A 12,599-nucleotide genomic window follows, 5' to 3' on the forward strand; every position below is an offset into this window, starting at 1 on the left:
AAACTTTGTTTTCTCCTATTATTAGAGGGGCACATCCTCCAAGCCAATGCATGCTCTGAGCCCAAAAAGCCATTTCTATCTTTTTGGGCAGGAAGAACTTGCTGTACCAGATACAGAAGAATGCAGTGAGAATAACTGGCCCGACTGTGAGATCAGGATCCAGTCTGCACATGAGCTGTCTTGAAAGCCAAACTAACAAGAACAGGTATAAATATAAGTATAACCTATAAATATAAATATAAAATATAAATATAGATCCCACCTTCCTTACCCAGCTCCCACCCAGCACACTCATGGCAGCCCACACAATCTGTTCTAGTAGCAGCTGCCTGTATTTAAAACATTTATGGTATTTCTCACAAATAGCTAAACCTTTTGAATTTCAGTGGGAGGTTTATCACAAGCTCCATATACATCCAGACAATTACATTGCAAGGTTTCTAGAATTGTATTAGGTTTTCCACCTTAGGATAACACAGTGAAATCTCTTGTATTTGCAAATTGGAATGTAGGACATGAAATGAAAATCCAGGTTCAAGTTCTTCAAAGCAACAGTGGTTTTAGACATTATAAAAATGTGCAGATGTCAGCAAAACAGAAAGCTACTAGAGCCTTCTCAAAATGGGACAGACACCCTTCTGCTCTGTTAAGCACTGAAGAATTAATACAGTGAGTTTTATTAATGTCTCTTTTAGAGAACTTCTGTGTTATTTCACATAAAATTTCATGGATGAGGACAAATGACTGCTCTTTATTTCTCTGGGTATGGTAATATATGTCAGGGAAAGAAAGGAAAAAAAAATAATTTATTTGCTTTACTGTGGTTCCCAAAACCTCATCCAAAATTAGGGCCCCACTGGTTACATGCTGTAAAAATGTCAATGCAAACAAAGTTTCTGCCCTGAAGAGTTTACAAATAAGCACAGGCAGCAGGAAGGGATACAAACCCCTCGTGCCAAAGCAATAAACCCTCTTCTCATCCACTGCCCCCAGCTACCACTAATTTGGCCATAATTAGGTGGCTTATTTCTTCTAGGCATTGCAGGCAAAGTGTGTATCATGAGGACAAATCTGCAGGGAGGTCAGTGCTCCTCCAGGCCAACCCACCCCACATAGAGCCTGCAGGGCTGAAGGACTTTGTACACCATGAATGCCAAAATGCCTTTTCCATTTTCCCATCACACCCTGGTCAGGACTGCTCTTTTTGGCAGTGGGTTAAATCAAATGCTGGTTTCACTGCTCAGCTTCTGTGAGCTCCCCAGAATCCACTCCTGGCTCCATATGGAGCATATATAAGAAAGAAAACACAGGGCCACTCTTAAGAGCTGCCCATTAACAAATTATATTTATTTTTTTATCAGAAAGAAGATCTATAGGATGGTAGAAACAAAAACAACCACTCTTGCCTGCAACAACTGAGCAGAACTGCAACAACCAGGAGGATGAGGGGTATTTAATCCATGTGGTACAGCTGGGAAAGCCTACTTACCCCTTTCCCTCTCCCTCCTGCACTAAACAAACTTCAATTGTAAGTGTTTGAGTTTTTTCAAGCTTTTCAAGTTTAGTTTTTAGGTATTTTAAGTAAACTTCAGTTAGACATATACTTCAAGTTTAAGCTGAACTTTATCTGAATCTCAGCACTTGACCTTTTCATTTATCATTTTAACATTTGATTTTTAGAAACATTGATCCTTATTTGCAAAGCTTTACCCATGCACTCTGAGCTGTACCAAAGGAAAAAAAACAAAGCCCAAAGAAAACCTAACCCAGCCTTAGCCATGAAGAGCCTGTGCTTGTAGGCAAGAAAGAACAGCCAAAAAACACAAGAAGAATCTGATGGTTACAGATGGCATGGAAAGCATTCCAGTAGACAAACAGAAATGCAGAGAAAGCAGGATGGCTTTCCAGCTGTAAGTATCACAGCGTTGCTGGGATGAAAGCCAAAGGAGGATTTACTTTCTTTTGATGCAACAGAACTTAGTTTGTCAAAATTATCCTGTAGAACTGGTTTGAAGAGACTAAACTTTGATTTCAAGGCTCTGGAATAACAATTCACTACATATATCCTATAAAAATTAGGAAAGCACTACTGATGCTAGTTATCTGCAAGAGAGCAAGACAAACAGAATTTACTTTATATATTTCTTTGAACAGGGGCACCAATAACCCACAGTGGGGCAACCTGCTTTATAGGCAACCCTTTAGGCAAATAGCCCAGAAATTGTGAAAGAGTTTAAAGAAATCCCTGGACTTCCTGGGAGCACACATTCACCTCTCTTGCTGAGCTGCATCACTTCCTTCTATGTGGCTGCACTACAAAACTAAAACCAAGATTCCAAAGCCACATCACTTCTCATTCAAAAAAGCACAGTGTCCTCAAAGGCACTCCTGGTTATACAAAATGTTAATTTATGAAGTACTTGGATATATCAAAAGGATTAGGTTTCAGGCCCTACAGAGCTGCTGCTCTAAACTACACAAGGTAAATAAAGATGGGGAAATGGAAAGTGAGGGGAGCAGAGAGACCAACTGCCCATATACAGAGGAATTCCTGCTGGAGCCATGATTGCATGCAAAGAGAACTAAAATAGCAATGTCTTTCACAAGTTTATTGTTCTCTCTAGTGTCAGGGGAATTGCTAAGCTGGAATATTCCCTTTTTCTTCTGAGTGGTATATGACCTTTATTGTGTTGTATTACCCATCATCGGTCTCCTCATTTTTTTTTTTTTTGTTATAACACAATTCTTTGAAAAAAGTCTCTTCTTGGTTTATTTTGGGGTTTTTTGTTTTTTTTTTTCTTTTTCACCTTTAGCAAAAACTCTGAAAATGGAAAGAAACAATGACTTGATGTTGGTTTTATTACTTATATTTTCTTGTGTGGTCTTTTTCCTGGGTGTATTCCTGCAAAGTTGAGACCTGCAGTAAGTTACTCTCACCTTGTGGTATTAGGCAAGACATGGGTTTGTTCACACACTCTGCTTCACAAGTTTCATTCAACACTGAATGAACACCAGAACTCACCATTCATAAAATGAATGAGCTTTCTAATCAGTGTAATCAGTGTACTACTGCCCTGTCCTTAAAACCCTTGTGAAAGGAGACTGAAAAAAAACCACAGGACAAAACCTACAAATAGCTTTGACAGGAAAAATAAACCCATAGCCCAGCTCTTCAAGAATGTACATGGAGAAATTTGTATAAATAGAGTAGCTGCAATTTCAGTGACTAAAATAAACCCTAAGACAAGCACCATAATTCCAAATGCAGAACAACTTTCTCTGTAGCTGTTATAATAATGCATGATTTTGTATATCTGGTCAGAAACAGGAGGCTGGAGGCATTAGGAGAAGTAACTAATCCCAAATTTATTTAGCAGACACACAGGGAAGTGATACCACCAGCAAAAGTCACTGACCCTGGAAAGGAGAGGAGCTGAGGAAACAAGAAACCCCATCTCAAACACAAAGCACCAAACAAGTTACCAGCATACTGCAGCATTGTGTTTAGTATCACAGCTGAGCCTAGAACTACAAAACCTCCAGGTATTTGTGTACAATCACCTGAATTTATGTAACTTGCTGAACATGATGTTTTCTCACTAAATGGATTGCTTAGGAATAAAAATTCATCCCTCATACAGCATTTCCACAGGTGATACTGCTTCCCAGCTGTGTAATGTCTGCAAAAAAACATATGCTGCCATTCAACTACAGACAAAACAGGGGTTTCTTGGGTACAAGGGAGGGATGAAATGGAGGTTTAGAGATGTTTTGTGTTGTTCTGGATCTACCATGGCTCTCCTCCAACAGCACAGAGGTAACCCAGCAAGCCACCCGAGGAAAACCAGACACACACAGATTCCTTTCACAAAAAGAAAAGAAACTGCCCAACAATTTTCTCCCTCCAGAAAAAAAAAATAATTTAAAGAACATATTTAAGTGCAAGATCTGTCTAAAATCTGCTGGATTTTTTCTTTACAGTGTTGAAACCACAGTACTGTGGCATGCTTGTACAAGAGCACATCAAGCAGCAGTGGGGGAGTTGCAGAGCTGAGCCACTTGCAGAGGGGCTGGAGCCTCACTGCAACACAAGCTAACAGAGCGTCACCAATTTAATTGACTGATGATTTAATAAAATGGCCTGGATATAGATTAACTTGCTTTGCTTAATGTAGCTCAGCTTCCTGGCAGCAGGAACTGGCACCACGCTGTTCCTGGGCTGGGAGCTGGGCTGCCCAAGGGCTGCACCCACCACTTGCCTCAGCCAAACCTCTCCCATTACCCTTCCCAAAATAATGAAGTGTAACACAAAGCTAAGATACAGGCAAGCATAAAACACACATAAAAAATAAGCATAAACCTTTATCCATGCTATAGCAAGTCCCTAACTCAGCTTTGCCAGCCCCGTCTTACTCTAGAGCCAAACACCCTTAGTCTCAACACAAAGTTTCTTCTTTAGGACCATCTCAATCTCATAATTGTCAAAAAGATAATCACCTGGACTACTTAATTCTTTCCCAAAACCTGGGAAGATATAAAGCAATGTTGGGTTAACAAAAGCAGCGCTTTCTCCATGTAGGGGGAAGGCAGAGATCCCTCTCAAATGTATTTCCCTGCTCCATCCCTTCACCTATTAGTAGGTACAAAAAACAAGCCTACAAAACTCAAATCACAGCAGCTATTTCTTTACAGTTCATATGCCCAATTTCAAATAAAGAAAGATACTGTAAAAGTTGGAAAAACAAAGAGTAAAAAAGGATTATTAGCCAGCTCTAATTATACAAACTGATCTCATCCTCTTGTCATAAGCCTCTTTCCTGTTTCCGGAATCTATTTGTGCTACAGAAAGACCAGCCTTTTGTAAATGTCCATGGATCATCAACACAGGCTGATTAATTTCCCATTTTACAGTACACACATACTGTCAAGCAATTCACTTGTAATCCGATATAACCCTGCCCTCACTTGTAAATTTTTTCCTCTAATATATTACTAAAGGCAAACAGCACTTAAGATATCGATTTGTAAAATCCAAACAACGTTTCAAAAGGAGGCATCATGCTTCTATAATAAAATAAAAATCACAGACCACATCTTCAGTTCAAGTAGCTACATCCTAATAAAGTTAAGACCTAACAGTTGACTTGAATTAAAGAGCAGCATGTACGCAAGAGCACACATATGTTTATACTCAAATTAAGTCCTCCAACAGGTTCTGGGGCAGCTGTTTCACGTATGCATGAGACTTTTATCTCAGGCTCAAATATTAACTTCCAGAAATCCTTAGCAGACATTCTAGCTGCCTCCTCAAATGAGCAAAATCCAGTTTATACCTTCCTGTACATTCTCTTGTTTGAATACACGTTTTGGCAGTAAACTGTGGGGAAACTCTCAATGAGAACCAGCTCATGTTTGCAGGGGTGATTCTTGATATTGGGGGTTTAACCAGGAACTTCATGAAAATCCCCAGGTATCAAACTGGCCAGCTGAAGCATCATGCAAGTTACTGGTTATCTTTGAAAACAGAGATGCACTACAAGGTGAAGAATGGAGGGAGGCAAGAACAAGCTTTGGGGAGTATTTCACCCCAGTGCATAAAAGGATAAACACAGTGGAGAGCTGTCAACAGAGAGGAGATGCCTATAGCCTTAGATGTGCAGTGGGAGTGAGCAAAGCCTCTAACTATTGATTCCTACACTTCTTACTACAACACATGTCCTAAAACCTTCTCCACTTCGCCATTCTCTGACTCTCCAGGCTGTGCCGTTTTAGGAACTATGCTGAGCAATGATGGTTTCAGTAAAAGAAATATCCCCAAGCCCCAGAGATGAGCAGCAAGGTCCTGCTTCTTTCTGTGCTTCCCAAACCACAGCACTTGTACTGCATTCCCAAAAACACAGGCTTGCAGTACAAAACAACCCATGATGCCCAAAACATCACACACTTTAAAGCTGACAAATGTTAAATATTTCCTAGCATTTACAAACCAGGTAGTTACCCAATGCATATTTTAATAAAGGCATGCACCAACCTTAACTCTCCACAGCAGAGAGTTCTAGCCACAGGTCGAGTTGGAAAAAATGGCACCAAGACCAAGATGCAAGACATGTTTCCGCTTGCATTTTGGTCTGAGAAGCTCCAGTGCCCAACATTTTAATGTGCTTTTCTTCTCTGAAGAATACATCAGACTCACTTTTCGCTTTAGGCTCCATTTTGCAAATGCTGCCACTGTGGCCCCAGGCACCACAGACTTACTCAGGAAAAGCCTGGCTAACACTTCACTCCAGAAGAAGAAAATTTCATCAGAAACTTCAGGTTTCCTACCAGGAGTACCTGTGCTAACCTCACTCCCTGTGGCACAGCACAACCACATCTGACACTGCAGAATTACAAATTATTTCTTCATAATTGCTCCTCTTCCTTCAACTCACAAAACTATGGGAAAATGTTCTTCTCTAAATAATACACTTTAGGCAATGAGAGAACATAGTCATTTTGCTGAAACATCCTTTCTGAGGCTCAAAAAATGTTCATCATTCACTCAGCAACTGCAATGATGGAGTCACTTGGTGTGGCATTCCCTGCAAGGAAAATGAGAGCTCTGCTCCCAGGTCACTGTATTGCACTGGGAATATCCTACAGGAAGTAAAACCCCAAGCAACAGAAAATATTACACCCCTAGCCCAGAAAAGATAGAAAACTCATTCAAGCCCCATTTTTAAATACATTAAAGCATCAAATAATGAAAATCCAAGTAAGCACAGTTTGTACCCAGTTCCAATACCCCACCTTCTGCACCTGAGCCTTTCTGCAGCACACACATATGCAAAACTCACATTTTGCAGACACTTAAAACTGTTTCTTTCCACTGCCTTTACAAAGTGACCTCTCAGGCTGGTCCATCAGGAAATGAATGGGTTAAGTGCCCACAGGTCCCAGCCTCCCCAGTAAATCATTTATTACCCCAGCTCAGGGACAAGGAGCTCTGCAGAAGCGAGGGCCCATGCTGTGCAGCTGTTCCCAGCCAGGCAACTCTCCACAATTATGTTATAACACAGGATTAAGCTTGGGGAGTGGAAATCCGTCCCTTCATTGCTGATGGCTTTTTTCTTTTTTTCAAGTTATGCAGCTATTTTAAATGTTACAGAGCTCATTAACATGAAGTTCATTAAGCAGTAACCACTTTATGAATGAAATGAAAAGATTGTCATTATAAACACAATTATGGAAATACTAGACCAGCAGGTAGAAAAAGGAAAGGGTATGAGAATGCTGCTCCTGAACTCCAAATTAGCCTCTCTTTTTTTTTCCCAGATCCTTCAGAGGAGGCACACCCAGAAATCAGACGTGAGGCAGAGGCTGGTTCCCAGGCAGGACTTCAGGTGAGAAGCTCCTGCTGCCTGTGCCGGGCCTCACCAGAGATTTCACTGCTGTAGCTGACTATAAAAAGTCATCCCCTTCGTCACCCCCAAAAAGGGTCTGGAATCTTCCTCAGCAGTGAGCACAGCTTGCTGCAACTCACCACGCTCCCCAAATTAGCAGAAAGTTAAGAAATACTATGACAAATCAAGCCACAAATTGCTTCTCTGCAGCTGGTGTGCATTCCTCCTTTAAACATGATGAACTTGGAGGACAGCTCTCAGCAAGCCACTTATTCTTTCCTGATAAAGCAGGTTCCATTCATAATCATGCCAAGGACTTCATTTCTTTCTCAAGGTCTGAAAATAGGTATAATTCCACTGTTCAACCCCACTGAAAAAAGGACAACCCAAATTACTACGATACATACTTGTCTCTCTACAAGTAACAACAGTTTCTGATTAATCCACCCAGCTGTTGCCACAGCTCAGTAACACCAAATGATTTGGACTCAATCTTGTTATATCACTGGTCTTATAGGCAAGACCATGGAAAATACAAGGCACTGCAGAAGGTAAACAGGTTAGGGACAGTGGGAGGAGAAAAGAGGCAGCTTGCAGTGGTTTTCCTCCCTCCCTCCCTTGACAGAGCTCACACATGGCAAGCACCCATTTCCAGGCAAGACTGGCAGTTTCTTTGCTTCAGGCTAACAGTTTTTGCACATTCAAGTCTTTTTGGGGAGAAAGGGTGTAACTCCATGAGTCAAAACAGCTCCTGTCAGCATTGCAGTAACCATATACTCGTTTTTAGGTCAGATCCATCCTGTGATCTGGTTCACCACACCAAGAAGCTGGTGTTAGCTGAACAACAAACCCAGAAGCCTCAACACCACGACTGCTCCGGGGCAGACAGACTGACAGCCGCTGTGCCGACCAGGAGGCACCTCAGCTCTGATCCCAGTCAGCTCCCGTGGAAATCCTGGGGCTGTAACCATATGCCTGCCTGCCCCAGGGACATGAAAGCTCCATCTTAAAATATTAGGGAAAAACAGCTGATGTTTTAAGTGTTAAGTGCTACTTTATACCGTGGCATCTGGTTGATACAGGAGGCAACACCACATATCCCTTTTCTAACCCAACCACAGAGAGATTGTATTTTATGGCAAAATAACTTGTTGAATTTCTTCATATCATTGTAATTGCTTTGATACCATCATTTCCTCCTCCTGTCAAGGCTAAGTTTGACAAATGGCTTGACAATGGGCAAACCCATTCTCCCAAACCCCTCATCTCAATCCTGCTGTATATCTAAAAGAGCTGCCAAAACATTTAGCCTTACTTTAACTGCATGAAGCAGTACAGGTGGCTCCAAGATCGTCCTCAGGTTGTTCCCACGCCGAGCAGGGAGAAGTAGGACAGGCCACAACACTCAGCTCCTAGAAGGGGGAAGAAGAAGAAAGAGTCACCAGGTGCAAGGGTCAGCATGGCTGAGAGCAGTCCCACACCCAAAATGGCACTGCAACACCTTTGCCAAGGGGGATGGAAACAATCCTCTCCCCTGCTAGCCATATGGGAGGCATGTGCTGCTTCCTGCAGCAGTTCCATGTGGTTCCATGAGCACACACAGGACAATGGCCACATTATGGATAGGGCTATTTATAGACAGACATGGGCATCTGGCACCACCTAAGAATAACTGCACTGCTGAGTTGTATTTGCTGCTGTCCTGCTATCTGGTTTATCCACAAAACTGTTGATGTGCTGTCCATCACCGTATCCCAAACAACTAAGCTGGCCTTAAGTCCTTTGCATCCATCAACACAGACAGACTCCATCAAACTCTCTGTGGACTCCATTACACCAAGGGGTTTCAACAAGAACAAAGGTAGATGATGGCAGATGGTGACCAGCAGATGAAGCCCAAATCTACCAGGACATCTCTGCCAAACCCTTCTGGGTTGCCTGCAATTTTCCACAGGCTGATTTCCTGCTCAGGGGCAAAATCTACTCAGTAGACTCATCCATAGGGATGGTCTCCAAAGCATACCTAGAAGAGCAGTTAAAGTGAATCAAATGTCAAAAGGTGAAAAAGCCAAGGTTGGGTTATAGTTTATTAAATGCTGTGTGGGAGATTTTATTAGCTAAGTCAAAGTTATCAGGGTATCTCAGACCATCATTTGGTTACCACACCAGGAAAGGTTGTGGCTGCACACAAACACCACCTAACACAAGCACAACACACCAACTGCCTCCTCCTGTTCTACCAGAGAGACACCCTGCCCCTGCACTCTCCCTGTTGGGAAAACTTCCATCATCTGGGAATCTCACAGCCTGAGCCAACCTGACAACCTCAAAGTGCAATTACAAGCACAGAAGTAACAATGGCAAAACTAGTTACCAGCTGGGAAATCAATTGTACTGTGTGAATTAGCTGGGGAAAGTACAGGACTGGAAGGTAAGGCACTGCACAACAAATCTCACTCCATCTACACAAGACCTGCATCACCTGAATACTTCAATGTCAGTTTTACACAACGTTTTTTCTTAAGATTAACAGCTAAAACTTTATCCATTCTGCTGAGGAATGGAGAGAGTATTTTTCAAGACACTACAGGGTACTGTGCTTTACTACAAATACGTTTATTTAGATATAGACCAAAGAGGAAAACCAGAAAAAAAATCATCCTCCTAAAGTATGAGGATTGTGCATGAATTCCTTCATTGCCATGTCACACATTTCTGAATTACATTCTTATGCCAAACTACTGGAGCTGAAAGTGGAATTACCTGAACTCTTAAATCCCAGTTAAGAGCATACAAACACTCTTTGGATTCATTAACCAGTAAAAACCACCCTCACAATCACAAACAAGCAGACTGGAACTTTCCTCTGGCATTTTTGTAGTGTTATTTTCAGGACCTCAATTTAGAAGATGGTTACTGTTTGATAAAGCAATGATTAACTATTTGCCCTCCTGTGCTGATTTCCAAGGAACAGCTCTTTCCAAGGCACATACAACAACAATACACTGGTTTCACTCGTTTCTGAGACGCTGATAACTTGGCTTTTAAGAGTCTATTTGTATATTTTGGCAGAGAAAGCAGGGTTTGCTGCTATCCCTTTGAACCAACAAGGACTGTGGGTATGGCTAACGTTGCCAGGGTAGACAGTGAGCATGCTGTGAATCACTGCAGGTTTTTCCTCATCTCCACTAAGGAATGAGGGTGTGTGTATGGAAAGCTCACTTGGATGCTCAGGACCTGGAAAGTATTAGCAACTGGAGAAAAAAAACTGGCCCAGCAATGAAAAACTAACATAGATCATAAAATTCTTCCTCACACTTTTTTGTCTGGTTTTATTCTGTGGGAGTTTTTAGATTGCTACAAGAAGAAGAACGTAACATTAAAAAGTCTTATATATTTTAGTTCTGTGTGTAAAGAGCCTGCACAATCAGTAAGGTTGTCCACATCAGAGTACTAATTCCCCAAAGAACTGATTTCTGCTTCCCATGAAATTGTTTTGGGACAACTCCTGCATGCCTAAGCACACCCATATCAGAAGGATTTCCCCATGGGGATTTCTTCTCCTCCTCCTCCTTTACTGGGAAATCATTACCAAGTGTTGACGAACACGGACATAGCTTCTGTTTTCTGAATCTTAAAAAGATGGGTTTTGTGGGTGAACTCATACTGCTTTACAAACGAAAAACTGCTCAGTACTATTACAAGAAAATGATGATATACAGTAGCTTTATAAAAAGCAATTTGGTTTCTACATGGCTCTGCAAATATTCTAAACAACCTGTAACTCTGGATAATTTCTACCCTAAAAGGGCCTACAGTCATGATATCCCACAGTGCTCACTAAAGTAAATGAGAATGTAAAGGAGAGTCCTTTTGACATCTGCCTTTACACATCCTATTTTGCTTGAGTTTAGTAAAAATAGAGGGAAAAACACATCTCTTTTGTCAGGACACAATTATTTGATAGCAGACTGTTTAGGGTCTTGCTCCCTCCCCACTGAGAGAGCTAAAGCAGAAATTACCCAGGCCACTGATTAATTACTGAAACAATTCTTTATGAAGAGAGAGGAAAACGACTCTTCTTTATGAAAAGAGAGGAAAAGAAAGCTTAATGACAGTGTTACAGCTACTTACAATTTTAAGAAGATAACATTAACTGACCCTTTGGATTATATATGCAATTGCTATAACAGATGAGTTGTTTTACCAAAAAAGCCCAATACCTTAGAGATGGATTTGCACCTGATACATCCTCAAGAGGCAGAGGAGAAAAGCATCCAAAGGTGGTCTTGTTATATTTCTAAATTAAATTAACTACAGTGAATAACACAAACAAAATAGAAATCATTCTGTGTTGATAATCTATTTGAGAGGAATCAGTTGGGACTCTTAAATATGCTTGGTATCTTCCCAACATGTGGACCTCAGGTTTTCTAGTTATTTTGCTGATTCCTCCCCAGCAAACTCCCACCCTTCCCAAACACTGCCTAGTGTCCAGCACAAAGGAAACCACTCCTCAAATTTGCTCTTTTTTTCCCTGCACCCAAACCTATTTTATTTTTCTGAGAAGTGTTCCATGTTTTGTTGCTCTGCCATCTGAGCACTTTGACACATCGAATGAGTTATCTCACCATCTGGTTGTAAATGACATTGCAAACCTTTCAGCAAATTCAAAAAGCAGCACCAAGATGAGAAAACTAATGGTCTAGGAGATGGACAGCTGATTATTTGGGATTATTTGATACAGCTGGAACCTTTTCATAGAGAAGACACCCAAACAAATCTGTGGGATTTTTCTGAGTTTTGGCTGTTGCCTGCTATAAAACCTCCTCACAATTTCATATAAAATGCTGTCAAGGAAAACACTGCTTTTCATCCTCATCTCCCAGACTGCTGGGTGTACAACTGAGTGTGCGACAGCCTTTTGCTCTTAATACACAGCCTATACTTGCATACCATGATATCCTTTTCCTGCTTCTACTGCATCTCCCAGGAGAGACTGGCTCACAAGACCTTTCCAGAAGTCAGAACTGTATTTCCTAATTCCTTAGGGAAGGGAATCTGGACATACTCCTTGGACAACCAGAGGATCACACCCAGCCAGCATGGGTTTAGGAAAGGCAGGTCCTGCTTGACTAACCTGATCTCCTCCTATGACAAGGTGACCCGTTTAGTAGATGAAGGAAAGGGTGCAGATGTTGTCTGCCTAAACTTTAG

At 41.4% G+C, this 12,599-nt stretch overlaps 1 protein-coding gene across 7 annotated transcripts in view; it reads right to left on the reverse strand.

Annotated features, from left to right (window-relative positions):
* AKAP13 (A-kinase anchoring protein 13) overlaps positions 1-12,599 on the reverse strand; it is a 208,580-nt gene that overhangs the window by 152,795 nt on the left and 43,186 nt on the right. For all 7 annotated transcript variants that reach the window (XM_030955270.1, XM_030955272.1, XM_030955271.1 and 4 more), the window contains exon 3: positions 8,698-8,794. The gene's annotated coding sequence lies outside the window, so the exon portion shown is untranslated. The remainder of the gene's footprint in view (positions 1-8,697; positions 8,795-12,599) is intronic.

This window comes from Camarhynchus parvulus, chromosome 10, assembly GCF_901933205.1.
Source record: "Camarhynchus parvulus chromosome 10, STF_HiC, whole genome shotgun sequence".
Taxonomy (NCBI): Eukaryota; Metazoa; Chordata; class Aves; order Passeriformes; family Thraupidae; genus Camarhynchus; species Camarhynchus parvulus.